Source organism: Nicotiana tabacum, chromosome 24 (assembly GCF_000715075.1).
Source record: "Nicotiana tabacum cultivar K326 chromosome 24, ASM71507v2, whole genome shotgun sequence".
NCBI classification, from domain to species: domain Eukaryota; kingdom Viridiplantae; phylum Streptophyta; class Magnoliopsida; order Solanales; family Solanaceae; genus Nicotiana; species Nicotiana tabacum.
Window position 1 is genome coordinate 44961056 of NC_134103.1, and position 15288 is coordinate 44976343.

The following is a 15288-nucleotide window of genomic DNA, read 5'->3' on the forward strand; positions in this document are numbered from 1 at the left end:
AGATGTTTTTGCTTAGCAGCAATAAAGGAGCACTTTGAGTTCTATGTTAAAAAATCAAGTAATATAAGATACTCTTTGGTATGTACTGATGAAAAGTGTGGTTGGACTGTTCGAGGTTCAAGAATTAAGGAATCAACACTTTTTAAAATAGTTAAATTTCAGAGAACATATGAATGCTCGGTTGACATTAGAAAGTAACATCAAAGATAAGCAACTTCAAATGTGATTAGAGATTACATGATTGACAACTTAAGAGACATAACTACTGAAGTAAAGCCTAAGTTTGTCATTTCAGAAATGAAAAGAGCACATGGAATAGATGTTGGTTATGGAAAAGCATGGCGTGCTATTCAAAAAGGGATATCTTTATTAAGAGGAACAACAGAAAAAAATTATGAGCAGCTGCCATCATATTTATATATGATCGAACAAAACAATCCAGGATCATATACTAATATTAAGAGAGATGCAGAAAACAGGTAAATTTCTTGTGTTTGTGGCCACACATCTGCTAATATCCTTTAGTATTCAGCTTGTCATATCGTAAAACTAAATTTTATTTACTTTTCAATGTAACAGGTTTGTTTACATATTTTTTATGTATGGGGCGGCAATTTATGGGTGAAAGTATTGTAGACCACTTATTGTTGCTGATAGAATATTTCTAAAAAATAAATATATAGATGTTCTATTAGTGGTAGTTACAAAGGATGCAAATAACCAGATTTTTCCTATAGCATTTGGGGTAACGGATTCAGAGAATAACGAATCATATGAATGGTACTTCAGAAAATTAAGAAAAGCAATTGGTATTCGTAAAGATTTAATATTTTTGTCAGATCCACAAAAAGGCCATTGCAAACAGAATTGCAAAAGTTTTCCCTGAGTGCTACCATGGTATTTTCATATATCATTTAGAGAAGAATCTAAAGCAAATAAGAGTGAGAAACACTGTAATAAACATGTTTTAAAGTGCTGCAAGAGTATACATTCAATCAGAATTTGATGACTTTATGTCCCAAATAGCTGCTGTTGATAAGAAAATATTCGACTATTTGATGGAGGAACCACCAGGAATATGGGCTCGTTCACATTGTCCAAGACGACGATATGATATGCTAACAACAAATATTGTTGAGTCAATGAATAATGTTTTGAGACGTGCAAGAGAATTGCCACTTTTAACAATGATGGATTTCATAAAAGAAAATTACAAATCTGGTTCTATGAAAGAAGGACATCAACAGAAGGAATATTCCGTGAATTATCAAACTGGGCAGAAGCAACATTGGAAGACAAAATAAACCAGCTTTTACATTTAGAGTATTGCCCATTGATCGACTCAAATTCAAAGTCAAAGAAGGAGGTATGAAATTTATTGTTGATCTAAACAAAAGAACATGTGATTGTTCTGAATTTCCGCTAGATGAGATACCCTGTGAACATGTAATTGCTGCAATTGACAGTATATATAAAAAAAAAATCGGCTTTCTGCTCCGCCTATTATACAAGGGACTTTTGGTTAAAAATATATGAAGGGCAAGTAAATTCTGTAGGTGATTCAACAACATGGGTTATACCAGATACTATTAAATCGGAAATCACTAAGCCTCCAGATGAAAAAGTTATTCTAGGAAGAAGACAGAAGAATCGACATGTTTCCTGTACAGAATTCAAGAAGGAATCAAGATGTGGTCGTTGTAAAAGATATGGGCATAACAGAAAAAATTACACAAATTCAGCAGTAATTCATCCTTATGCAAGAAAATACAGGAAAAAGAATGATTGATTATATAGAATAAGGTTGCATACGCTCATTCAAAAAACTAATTGTAATCCAGAATAATTTGCTCGGGATTCTTGTTTCTCAAAATATTATTAGTGTATATTTTTTTTGTTTCTTGATTTGAAGTAAAAATGACCGTAATCTTTGTTTCTTCTATAATATCATACTTTTCTGCTTATAATATACTTATCTAGTATATTATACTAATCTAGTACATTAATAGATCGAGTATATTATGCATGAAAGTTTATGAGTTTTACATATCAATTCAAAAAGCTCCAGCATATTATACTGGTATTTTATTTTTGTTTTGCAATATTTTATGCAGCATTTTTCTCTGGTTTTGAAGCAAAACTTACTGGCTTACAAATGAACATACATCATCAAATACATTATATAAAGGAAGTGATTATGAAAAGAATAAAAGAAGTTTTGTATACATCTAGGATAAAATACTGGATAATATGATTTCAAATGATAGATCTCCAGCCAAATATACAGGAACCAAATATTTTGTAGTCTTTAATTCCAGCCAATTGTTATGGATAAAACTTCTGCATTGTTTTACTATTCTCCATTATAATATACTGGCTTATAGCGCTTCATAAGTAGCATTTCTCGCATAATATACAGGAACCAAATAAACACAAAAAACTCTATCTAATTTTACTAGAATAACATCAACAAAAATTATGAAATCCAACTTATTATCCATAAAAAATATAAACTCCAATCCGTTAATCTTTATTTCAATCAATAAATCGCTTCAAATCCAGCAAAAAAAAAAAAAACTGAATTGTATACATCGAGGATAAAATACTGGAGCAAATACTTTCAGGTGATATATCTCCAGGATAATATACAGGAAGAAAATTTTTAAAGTCTTTAAGTCCAGCAAATTATTTTGGATATAAATTCTCCATTGTTTTAAGCTTCTCCATTATAATATATTGGTTTATAGCGCTTCATAAGTAGCATCTCCAGCATAATACACAGGAAGCAAACAAAAATAAAAACTCCAGCTAATTATACTAGAATAACATCAACAAAAATTATGAAATCTAACTTATTATACATAAAAACATACCATAAAAAAATATAAACTCCAATCCATATATCTTTATTTCAATCGATAAATCGCTCAAATCTAGCAAAATAAAAACTGAATTGTACACATCCAGGATAAACTACTGGAGGGTAAAACTCACGACTCATAATTTCCTCTTCGCGACTCGCGTTCGCATTGCACTGGGAGCTAACCTTCCGCGATCGCGTGCCTATCTTCGTGAACGTGAAGGGTAAAACTCACGACTCATAATTTTCTCTTCGCGATCACGAAGCACAATGCACCAGATGACAGCAGAAGCTAAAAACTTGATTTTTCTCAAAGTTCAAATGGTCTGTAGGCTATCCGAAACTCACCCAAGCCCTCGGGGCTCCCAACTAAACATGCACACAAGTCCAAAAACCTTATACGAACTCGTTCGCGCTATCAAAACATCAATTTAACACCTAGAATCACGAATCGGACACCAAATCAAATGAAATTTTTAAGAAAACTTTAAAACTTCTATTTTCACAACCGAACGTCTAAATCATATCAAATCAACTCCGTTTCTCACCAAATTCGACAGACAAGTCATAAATGATATAACAGAGCTATTCACATTTTCGGAATCGAATTCCGACCCCGATGTCAAAAAGTCAAATCCGTGGTCAAATTTTGAAAATCTTAGCTTTTAAATTTTTAGTTTCTGTTGAATTGCCATAGCTTGAGCTAGAGACCTCCAAATTAAATTTCGGGCATACGCCCAAGTCCCAAATCAAGATACGGACCTACTGGAACTGTCAAAACATTGATCCGAGCCCGTTTGCTTAAAATGTTGACCAAAGTCAACTTAGTTGAGTTTTAAGGCTCTATTTCACATTTTAATCCATTTTTCACATAAAATCTTTCCGAAAAATTATACGGACTGCGCACGCAAGTTGAGAAATGATGAATAGTGCTTTTCGAGGTCTTAGAACACAAAAATAATTATTAAATTTAAAGATAACCTTTTGGGTCATCACATTCTCTACCTCTAAAATAAATTTTCGTCCTCGAACGGAGTTAGAAAACGTACCTGAGCTGGTGAAAAGATGTGGATATTTACTCCGCATGTTTGACTCGGACTTCCAGGTAGATGCCTCTATCGGCTGACCTCTCCATTGCACCCGAACTGAAGGATAACTCTTAGACCTCAACTGCCGGACCTGCCGGGCTAGAATAGCTACCGGCTCCTCCTCATAAGTCAAATCTTTGTCCAATTGGACTGAGCTGAAATCTAACACATGGGACGGATCACCATAATATTTCCGAAGCATAGACACATGGTACACCGGATGAATCGCTGATAAACTAGGTGATAATGCAAGCCTGTAGACTACTTCACTCACCCTTTCAAGAATTTCAAAGGGTCCAATATACCTAGGGCTCAACTTGCCCTTCTTTATGAACCTCATTACACCTTTCATAGGTGAAACCCGGAGCAATATTCTTTCTCCAACCATGAATGCAATATCACGAACTTTACGGTCGACATAACTCTTTTTCCTAGACTGAGGTGTGCGAAGTCGATCTTGAATAACCTTGACCTTATCCAAGGCATCCTGTACCAAATCGGCACTCAATAACCGAGCCTCTCCCGATTCGAACCAGCCAACTGGCGAACGGCATCACATTCCGTACAATGCCTCATATGGAGCCATCTGAATGCTCGACTGTAACTATTATTATAAGCAAACTCCGCAAGTGGCAAGAACTGATCCCAAGAACCTCCAAAGTTTATAACACAAGCGCGAAGCATATCTTCCAATATCTGAATAGTGTGCTCTGACTGTCCGTCTGTCTGTGGATGAAATGATGTACTCAACTCAACCTGCTTGCCTAACTCACGCTGTACATCCCTCCAAAAGTTTGAGGTAAACTGCATACCTCGATCTGAAATAATAGACACGGGCACACCGTGAAGGCGGACAATCTCACGAATGTAAATATCAGCTAACCTCTCTGAAGAATATTTAACTACCACTGTAATGAAATGTGCTGACTTGGTCAACCTGTCCACAATGACCCAAACTGCGTCAAATTTTCTCTGAGTTCGTGGGAGCCCAACAACAAAATCCATAGTGATACGCTCCCACTTTCACTCAGGAATTTCTAACTTCTGAAGCAAACCACCAGGTCTCTGATGCTTGTACTTGACTTGCTGATAATTTAGATATCGAGCTACATATGCAACTATATCCTTCTTCATTCTCCTCCACCAGTAATGTTGCCGTAAATCTTGATACATTTTGGCGGCACCTGGATGAATAGAATACCTGGAACTGTGTGCCTTTTCCAGAGTTAATTCACGAAGCCCATCCATATTAGGCACACAAATACGACCCTGCATTCGTAGAACTCCATCTTCCCCCACAACAACCTGTTTGGCATCACCGTGTCCTTGAGGATAAGTAAATGAGGATCATCATACTGTCGCCCTCTGATACGCTCATATAAAGAAGACAGAGCGACTGTGTAAGCTAAAACCTGACTGGGCTCTGAAACATCTAACCTCACGAACTGATTAGCCAAAGTCTGGACATCTATAGTTAATGGTCTCTCACCAACCAGAATATAAGCAAGGCTGCCCATACTCACAGCCTTTCTACTCAAAGCATCGGCCACCATATTAGCCTTTCCGGGGTGATACAAAATGGTGATATCATAGTCTTTCAACAACTCCAACCATCTTCTCTGCCTCAAATTAAGATCTTTTTATTTGAACAGATACTGAAAGCTACGATGATCAGTAAATACCTCACATGAGACACCGTAGAGGTAATGCCTCCAGATCTTCAGCGCGTGAACAATGGCTGCCAATTCTAAGTCATGAATAGGATAATTCTTCTCGTGAACTTTCAACTGTCGCGACACATATGTAATCACCTTGCCATCTTGCATCAATACTGCACCAAGCCCAACGCGAGATGCATCATAATACACCGTATATGATCCTGAACCTGTGGTTAATACCAACACTGGCACCGTAGTCAAAGCAGTCTTGAGCTTCTGAAAGCTCAAATCACACTCGTTTGACCATCTGAATGGGACACCTTTCTAGGTTAGTCTGGTCAATAGGTTTGCTATAGATGAAAACCCCTCCACGAACCGACGATAATAACCTGCTAAACCTAGAAAACTCCGGATCTCTGTAACTGAAGTAGGTCTAGGCCAATTCTGAACAGCCTCAATCTTCTTAGGATCCACTTTTATGCCTTCTGCCGATACAACATACCCCCAAAAGGCAACTGAGTCTAACCAAAATTCACATTTTGAAAATTTGGCATATAATTGATTATTCTTCAAAGTCTGAAGCATACTCCGAAGATGTTGTTCATGCTCTTCTCGACTGCTGGAGTAAATAAAGATATCATCGATGAATACAACCACAAAAGAATCCAAATAGGTCTTGAACACCTGATTCTTCAAATCCATAAATGCTGCTGGAGCATTTATCAGCCCAAATGACATCACTAGGAATTCGTAATGCCCATACCGAGTTCGAAAAGCTGTCTTAGGGACATCAGATGCCCTAATCTTCAACTGATGGTAAGCAGACCTCAAATCGATCTTAGAAAATACTTTGGCACCCTGAAGCTAATCAAATAAGTCATCAATCCTTGGTAGCGGATATTTGTTTTTGATAGTGGCCTTGTTCAACTGCCGATAATCTATACACATCCGCATAGAGCCATCTTTCTTCTTTACAAATAGTACTGGTACACCCCAGGGCGAGACACTGGGTTTGTAACTGCTCATTTTAACTGGCACCATGAAGCTGATCAAGCAAGTCTTATAACTGCTCCTTTAATTCTTTCAACTCCGGCGAGGCCATACGGTATGGTGGAATAGAAATGGGCTGAATGCCCGGAACCAAATCAATACAAAAGTCAATATCTCTGTCGGGTGGCATTCCCAGCAAATCTGCAGGAAATACTTCTGAAAATTCACGAACAACTGGTACTGAGTCCATAGAAGAAACATCCACACTGGGATCGAGAATATAAGACAAATAGGCTAGAAAACCTTTCTCGACCATACGCCGAGCTTTCATATAAGAAATAACCCTGCTGGTAGAATGAGTAGGAGTTCCTTTACACTCTAACCGAGGTAACCCCGGCACGGCTAGGGTCACTATCATGGCATGACAATCCAATATAGTATGATAAGGTGACAGCCAATCCATACCCAAGATGACATCAAAATCTACCATATCAAGAAGTAGAAGATTCACACTAGTCTCAAGACTACCAATAGTAACCACACACAGACGATAGACATGATCTACTACAACAGAGTCTCCCACCGGTATAGATACACACACAGAAGCACTCAGAGAATCACAAGGCATAACCAAATATGAAGCAAAATAGGAGGACACATAGGAATAAGTAGATCCTGGATCAAATAGAACTGAAGCATCTCTATGTCAAACTGGAATAATACATGTGATCATATCATCAGATGACTCGGCCTCAGGCCTAGCTGGAAAAGCATAAAATCGGGGTTGGATCCTACCACTCTGAACTGCGTCCCTGTGACAACCTCTAACTTGCTGGCCTCCACCTCTAACGGCTTCACCTCTACCTCTAACTGTCTGACCTCCACCTCTAATTGTCTGACCTCCACCTCTAACTGCCTGACCCCTACCTCTAGCTGGCTGAGCATGCAGTGAAGCAACCGGTGCCGGTATGATGGCACGAGAATCTTGCCGAGATCTGTTACTCGACAACCTAGGGCAATACTTTCTGATGTGACCAATGCTCCCACACTCATAACACCCATCCTGATGCCATGGCTACTGAAGCTGAAGCTGACCCGAACGGGTCAGATAACCACTGTAGTGACTTTGGAGTGGTGGTGCACTGATAGGAGCTGAATGTGCACTAAATGCTGGATGTCTAGAGTAAGGCATAATAGGACCGTGACTCCCTGAAGCACCGGGAGATGCCTGAAGTGTTGAATGAAACGGTCTGGGAGGATGACCCCTACCAAAATTACCCCTGCCTCCAGGCGAGGCACCACTAAAACCACCGAACTGACGAGGCCTCATATCAGACCTATGTTCTCTCTCCTGTGCAAGAACCATCTCGATCTTCCTCGCGACATTAGTAGCCGCCTGAAAGGAAATCTCACTTCCGGTCTCCTTGGCCATCTTAAGCCTGATAGGGTGAGTGAGTCCCTCAATAAACCTCCTCACTCTCTCTCCCTCAGTAGGTAGTAAAAGGAGAGCATAACGGGCTAAATCCACAAAACGTGACTCATACTGAGTAACAATCATATTGCCCTACTATAAATGCTCAAATTTCTTGCGGTAATCCTCTCTTGGTGTGATAAAAAGGAACTTCTCCAGAAATAGCTTAGAGAATTGCTCCTAGGTAAGTGCAAGCGATCCAACTGGTCTGGTCAATGTATAATCTCTCCACCACCTCTTGGCGGAACCCATCCTCTGAAATACAGCAAAATCAACCCCTTTGGTCTCAACTATACCCATGTTCCGCAACACCTCATGGCAGCGGTCAAGATAATCATGTGGGTCCTCAGAAGGTGTACCACTGAAGTGAACTGGAAAGAGCTTAGTAAACTTATCCAGTCTCAATAAGGCTTCAAAAGACATGGCGGGCCTATCACCGGTCTATGCCGCAATAACAGTCACGACTCGAAATTCCCACCTTCGGGACCGTGATGGTGTCTAACATTGCATTTGTTAGGCAAGCCAATATTAGAATAATATTAGCCATTTTAAACAATTTTTAAATTAATTAATAACAAAGAAACCAATACGGAAGTAAAGTTTGAAATGTAGTAATTAATTTATAAAAATAGCGATGTCTAAATACCATCCCAGAATTGGTGTCACAAGTGCACGAGCTTCTAGAATAATACAAATAAAGGTTTGAATAAAATAAAGTTGTCTGAAAGCAAACACACAGCTAAAATAAGGTAGACGGGGACTTCAGAACTGCGGACGTTGTGCAGTTATACCTCAAGTCTCCTCTGAATAGCTGAAATTCGAGCAAGTCTATGGTACGCCGCTGGGACTAACTCCGAAATCTACACAAGAAGTGCAGAGTGTTGTATCAGTACAACCGACCCCATGTACTGGTAAGTGCCGAACCTAACCTCGACGAAGTAGTGACGAGGCTAAGGCAGGTCACTTACATTAACCTGTACACAACAATAGTAATAATCACAATAATATAAATAAATCGGGTAACTCATTTTAATAGTTGAATCCAGCTCAGCAATCATAACCAATTATTATTTCAATAAATTTCTGTTGCAACGTGCAACCCGCTCCCACAATATATTCATATTCACTTCTGTTGCGGCGTGCAACCCGCACTTTCAATATATTCATTTTAATCAATTCTGTTACCGCGTGTAACCCGATCCCCCAATATAGACTTTTAAATAAGTCTGTTGCGGCGTGCAATCCGATCCCCCAATATAGACGTTTAAATAAGTTTGTTGCGGCGTGCAATCCGATCCCCCAATATAGACTTTTAAATAAGTCTATGGCGGCATGCAATCCGATCCCCCCAATATAGACTTTTAAATAAGTCTGTTGCGGCGTGCAATCCGATCCCCCAATATATTTTTACTTTTATTTTCATTGCGGCGTGCAACCCGATCCCCCAATATATTTTAACAACTCATAAATATAATAAAATTACTCCAATAAATACCATATCCAATGAGAAACTATTAAACATCAAGGCACACAATAATTATAATTTATTTATGAACAAACAATGACAATTAGCAATTAATTATGGAAATCATGGAGAAAATAGGCAGTTTAGTATTTAATATGCTAAATGTCAAGTAGCAATTAAGACACATAAGTCAAATAAGCATGTAACAATTATTGCAGGAATTCAAGAATTAATATTTGACAAGGAATATGAGTGAAACAATTAATATAATAATTAATTCATGATTTAAAATAATTTATGATTTTTTAAGTAATTATGCAAATAATTAATTTGACGACGTATAGACACTCATCACCTTGCCTATACGTCATACACATGCATCTTACATAACGAATAATTTAAGGGTTCTATTCCCTCAAGTCAAAAGTTAACCACGACACTTACCTCGCTTCGCAACCAAATTTCAAGTTTTCAATACCCCCTTGCCTCGCGAATTAGTGTCCGAAATCCTCAAATCTAGTCATAAACAATTCAATATATTCAATACAAATTGTAGGAGTTAATTCCATATGAATTTACTAGTTTTCCGGATAAAAATCCAAAATTCATTTTAAAAATTAGTAGTGGGACCCATCTCTCGAATCCCAGAAAAACTTGCGAAATCCGAACACCTGTTCCGAAACGAGTTCAACCATACAAAAATTATTGAATTCCGACATCGGATTAGCTTTCAAATCTTCATTTTACATTTTTGGAAGATTTTATAAAAATCTGATTTTTCTTTCATAAATTCACGGATTCATGATATAAATGAGTATCGAATCATGAAATATAATCAATATAGGATAAGGAACACTTACCTCAATGTTTTCCTGTGAAAATCGCCCAAAAATCGTCTTACCCGAGCTCAAAATCGAAAATGGTGGAAAATGGGTCGAAATCCCATTTCCAGAACTTAATTTCTGTTTGTCCAGATTTTTACTCATCGAGATCGCGGAAATTCGTTCGCGATCGCGTAGAACAACTTTTGCCCAGGTTTATTTTACTCTTCGTGATCGTAGATAATTCTTTACGATCGCGAATCATGTTTTGGTCGACCAAAATTTTAACTCTACGCGATCGCGTAAATGGCCATGCGATCGCAGAGAACACTTTCTCAACCTTACACGATCGCGTACATGCTTATGCGATTGCATAGCAAAAATTCGGTGCTTCAGCTTCTGCCTCATTCCTTCTTCGCGATCGCATTTTGGACCTCGCGTTCGCAGTGCACTGGGAGAAAACCTTCCGCGATCGCGTGCCTATCTTCGCGAACGCGAAGGGTTAAACTCATGACTCACAATTTTCTCTTTGCGATCGCAGGAATGGCTTCGCGATCGCGAAGCACAATGCACCAGATGCTAAAAACCAGATTTTTCTCAAAATTCAAATGGTCCGTAGGCTATCCGAAACTCACCTGAGGCCTCGGGGCTCCCAACCAAACATGCACATAAGTCCAAAAACCTCATACGAACTCGCTCGCGCGATCAAAACACCAATTTAATACCCAGAATTACGAATTGGACACCAAATAAAATAAAATTTTTAAGAAAACTTTAAAACCTCTATTTTCACAACCAAACGTACGAATCACGTCAAATCAACTCCGTTTCTCACCAAATTCGATAGACAAGACATAAATGACATAACAGAGCTATTCAAATTTTTGGATTCGGATTCCGACCCCGATATCAAAAGGTCAAATCCGTGGTCAAACTTTGGAAATCTTAGCCTTTAAATTTCTAGTTTCCGTTAAATTGCCATAGCTTGAGCTAGAGACCTCTAAATTAAATTCTGGGCATATGCCCAAGTCCCAAATCAAGATACAGACCTATCAGAACTGTCAAAATACTGATACGGATCCGTTTCCTCAAAATGTTGACCAAAGTCAACTCAGTTGAGTTTTAAGACTCTATTTCACATTTTATTCTATTTTTCACATAAAAGCTTTTCGGAAAATTATATGGACTGCGCACGCAAGTTGAGGAATGATGAATAGTTCTTTTCGAGGTCTTAGAACACATAAATAATTATTAAATTTAAAGATGACCTTTTGGGTCATCACAAAAATTATGAAATCCAACTTATTATCCATAAAAACACACCATAAAAAATATAAACTCCAATCTGTTAATCTTTATTTTAATCAATAAATCGCTTCAAATCCAACAAAAAAAATGGATTGTACACATCCAGGATAAAATATTGGAGCAAATACTTTTAGGTGATATATTTCCAGGATAATATACAGGAAGAAAAATTTTAAAGTCTTTAAGTCCAGCAAATTATTCTGGATATAACTTTTCCATTCTTTTACACTTGTCCATTAAAATATACTGGTTTATAGCGCTTCATAAGTAGGATTTCCAGTATAATATACAGGAACAAAATAAAATAAGAAATCCAGCTAATTATAATAGAAAATCATCAACAAAAATTATGAAATCCAACTTATTATCCATAAAAATTGTCACGACCCAAAATCTGACTAGTCGTGATGGCACCTAACACAACCCGCTAGGTAAGCCAGTTAACCACTAACCAATTCCAATAACAATTTATAAAGAAATTAAGTAATGAAAAGTCTTAATCTTATACATTCCCCAAGAACTGGTTGTACAAATCATGAGCTTCTAAGAATAGAATTTACAAAGTTGATATGAAGTAAATACATCTTCTGTTTGAAAAGTACATAAACATAGTTTTTATAAATCTAAGGCTACCATGAACAAGAGGCAGTTACAATAGGAACACATGCACATCTTCAAATCCGGCAACCATCGAGCACAGCAACAACAATAGCCAACATCTGCATGCAATGTGCAGAAGTGTAGTATCAGTACAACCGACCCCATGTACTGAGTAAGTAACAAACCTAACCTTAGGTTGAAAGCAGTGACAAGCTGGAACATAGATCGGGTCCAACACTAATAACCAATATCAGTTCATAACAATGTAGGGCATATAAATAAGAAAGCAATTTCCCGAAAATAGTTTCGCTTTTCATGAATAATAGTGAAAACCCAAATCTTTTACCGAAAATGCCAAAAATACGAGTAAGTTTGAAAAGTGTAATTTTTCCAAATATCCTTTCCATAATAAATAAGATGTTTCATTTTCTTTCCAGATAGCAAGTGTGAAATACCTCTCTATGCCCACATATCAATGTGTGTAAAAAGTGATGAATGACGTGATACCATACAATATGAGAAAAAATGCATCTCTATGCATGTATGTCATATGTGCATGCCAATGCCATGTATCTCAGAGATGAATCATATACTCACACTCTCAGAGTACTCAATCTCATTATCTCACACTTTTCACTCATCACGTTTAACCACTCGGTACTATATATGGCCTACACGGCCCAGGGAAGATCCATCCCGGAATATATATATCATTGACCATCAGTCACTCAGTACCGAGGAAGGCCAATCCGGCCCCATGGAGAAGATCCATCTCCAAGTATATAAATGCTTCGGAGAAGATCCATGTCTAGGGAAGATCCATCCCTTAATATAATCAACCGCGCTCACTGGGGGTGTGTGCTGACTCCAGAGGGGCTCCAACAGCCCAAGCGCTATCATAAGCCAGATCCAGGCATAAATCAATATAGAATGCTGTGGTGTGCAGCCCGATCCCATAACTGTCACTCATAATCTATCACGACCCGAAATTTCCCACTGACGGGACCATGATGGCGCCTAATATTTCACTTGCCAGGCAAGCAAACGTTAGAGAATCATTAAACCAATTCCTTATTTCCATTTAGTGAATAACAATAATTATCTAGACTGAAATATAATAAGTGCAGAATATCATAAAACACTATTAATTACTACCACCCATATCTGGAGTCACAATTCACGAGCATTCTATAATTTGCTACAAGTAATAGTCAGAAATAAATACAACTGTCCGAATGAAAGAAACAGTAGAACAAAAAAGATAGACGAGGACTTCAAGGTCTGTGAACGCCGACAGATCTACCTTGAGTCTCCGGATAACGAACCAATAGCAAAATCTCGATCAAGCTGAGTCGGTATCAAAATCTGCACAGAAAGTGCAGAGTGCAGTATCAGTACAACCGACCCCATGTACCGGTAAGTGTCGAGCCTAACCTCAACGAAGTAGTGACGAGGCTAAGGCAAGGCACCTACAAATCAACCTGTACTATTTAACAGTGTATACACAAATAACAGAAATGAAGAACTAAAGAGGAAATGTCGGGAGGGGAACATACTAAGGGGAATACAAGATAAAGAACTACAACAGAATGATCACCGGAGCAGTCAATATACCATGAATCAACAAGAATAGTGAATACAGTAAGAAAAAATACACGGCATCACCCTTCGTGCTTTTACTCTCAATCTCACCATAAAATTAATAGAAACGGCACGGCATCACCCTTCATGCATTAACTGTCATATCATGGCACGGCATCACCCTTCGTGCATTAACACTCAAAATATGGCACGGCATCACCCTTCGTGCATTAACACTCACAATATGGCACGACATCACCCTTCGTGCATTAACACTCACAATATGACACGGCATCACCCTTCGTGCATTAACACTCACAATATGGCACGACATCACCCTTCGTGCATTAACACTCTCCCTTACCATAATGCAATGCATAAATAACAACAGGGAGATAGAATAACAAGTACAAACCTTATTTCAACATTTGGTTCCATAATATCAATCTCAACTTGAAATAAAAACTCAATTATCACCAGAAAATTCGTAAACATGATAAGAACGATAAATTGAACAACACTAGTATAACACGTAACAATTTGGCATAGGAATGAGGCAATATAAGAAAAATAGAGAAACATGGAAAACAGGTACATTGGCGGCGCATAAGTACTCGTCACCTCACATATACGTCGCTCACATGAATTTCACTTAGCAAGTAATTTAAGGTTTCTAATTCCCTCAAGTCAGGGTTAGACACAACACTTACATCGCTCCGAAGGCCACTTAATTCTCAATCACAACTTTTTCTTTGGAATTCACCTCCAAACCACTCGTATCTATTCAAAAATGACTCAACAATATCAAATATTTCTAAAGGAATCAATTATATTGCATAAATTAATTTCCCAAATTTTCCTCCAAAAAGTCAAAAAATCGACCCCGGGCCCGTTTGGTCAAAATTTGAGGTTCGGACCAAAATCCTTTTACCCATTCACCCCCGAGCCCGAATATGTAATTAGTTTTGGAATCCGACCTCAAATTGAGGTCTAAATCCCCAAATTCCCGAAATCCCTAGTTTCTACCCTAACCCCTAATTCTACCATGAAAACTCTAGATTTTAGGTTGAAAATTCAAGAAATGTAATGGGTAATTGAAACAAAATGGTTTAGAATCACTTACCAACAATTTGGGGGAAGAAATGACTCTTGAAAAATTGCCTCTCACCGTTTGGTTTTTGAGAAAAATGAGTTTTTGGCTAAAATTCCATTTTTGGATTCTGTTAAGTGCTGGGCAACAGTGTTCATTGCGTTCGCGAGAGCACTGTCGCGTTCGCAAAAGGTACTGGCTTCCAAGCCTTCGCGTTCATGAGAACCAGCTCGCGTTCGTGATGGTTACTCCCCCTGGCCTTTGTATTCACGAGGCAGTGCTCGCGTTCGCGTAGGCTACCCTTCCCTGGTTTTCGCGTTCGCGAGACATTGCTCGCGTTCGCGATGAAGAAAAGG